Below are 1,149 nucleotides of genomic sequence, written 5' to 3'. Positions count from 1 at the left end.
AAATTTCCCATGCAAGCTCAGTCACTGAAGTATTCCCAGAACCATGATATTTATACAGCAGTATTTGGTATCTTTCTATTCTTAAGCCAGTGCACTCATTCAGACTAATAGGATTTTCATTCTGTCAGGTAAAGGACAAATGAAAATGGACCAACTACAAAAATTGTGTTTTTACTTTTTGTAAAATTCATTTGCTCCTCTTGCCAAATACTTGAGAGTGAATTGTGTGGTGGGGCTTTCCAAAACGACCTCTCTGTGCTTTCCTCTCTGTGCTTTGTGAATTTACACTCGTTAGAAGGAAAATGCCATAAAAAAATCAGCAAGAAAGATAATCAGAGAGACACTCGATTTACACTTCTTATCCCTTTCTCTCACTACTGTTTTTATCCTGATTGTCAGAACAGACAAAGAATACCCTTCAAAGGTATAAGCTGTTTCAGCAGATTTTATTCCATGTGAGCAGATGAAATATATCTTGACTGACGGCAGACACTAATAAGAAGAAAAGAAAAAGGAAAAAAAAAGAAAAAAGAGAAAGAAAAAAGGAAGTTCAATGCCATTCTGTTCTTAGATCAAGCCCTAAGTGTTGCTTATGGGACCTATAGCTTTGTTTTAAAAAGACTTGGCTAATGCTGAGTCACAAAATATGGTGTCATAGAACTTCATTTCCCACAGATATGGTTTGCTTTTCTTCTCTCTGCTATACCTGAGCAGAGCAGTCAGTTCTTTAGTCCCAGCCCAATTAGATGGAGTGCATAGAGGACGGTATGTGGATTCTACTGATTTCTCGTTCCAGAGTGAAGAGAAAGCATGTTTATCTTTCATGTTTGAAGAATAATTGCTAAGGGAAAACATTATAAAAGACATGGACTCTTTAATTAAATTAGATTTTTGTCTCTTTCTCTGAAATCTTTAAAAAAAAAAACAACCAAAGAAAACCAATGTGAGTAAGCAATTCTTTATAAATCAGGATAAGAAAACTATTATTTCACATATTTTTATAGACTGCAGAAAGGAAATATGGAAAAATACATTTACAAAATTGAAAAAAAATCTTGCAGTCTGGGGGCCTTGTTCCCAAAAATGACCTAATTGTCATAAGTTTTCCTAAGAAAACATCCCACTCTCATTGGAACCCATGCATTCCTG

The sequence above is a fragment of the Charadrius vociferus genome, unplaced genomic scaffold (genome assembly GCF_000708025.1).
Source record: "Charadrius vociferus isolate BGI_N301 unplaced genomic scaffold, ASM70802v2 scaffold155, whole genome shotgun sequence".
Taxonomy (NCBI): Eukaryota; Metazoa; Chordata; class Aves; order Charadriiformes; family Charadriidae; genus Charadrius; species Charadrius vociferus.
The sequence above is the reverse complement of the archived record's forward strand: the minus strand, read 5'-3'. Positions refer to the sequence as shown.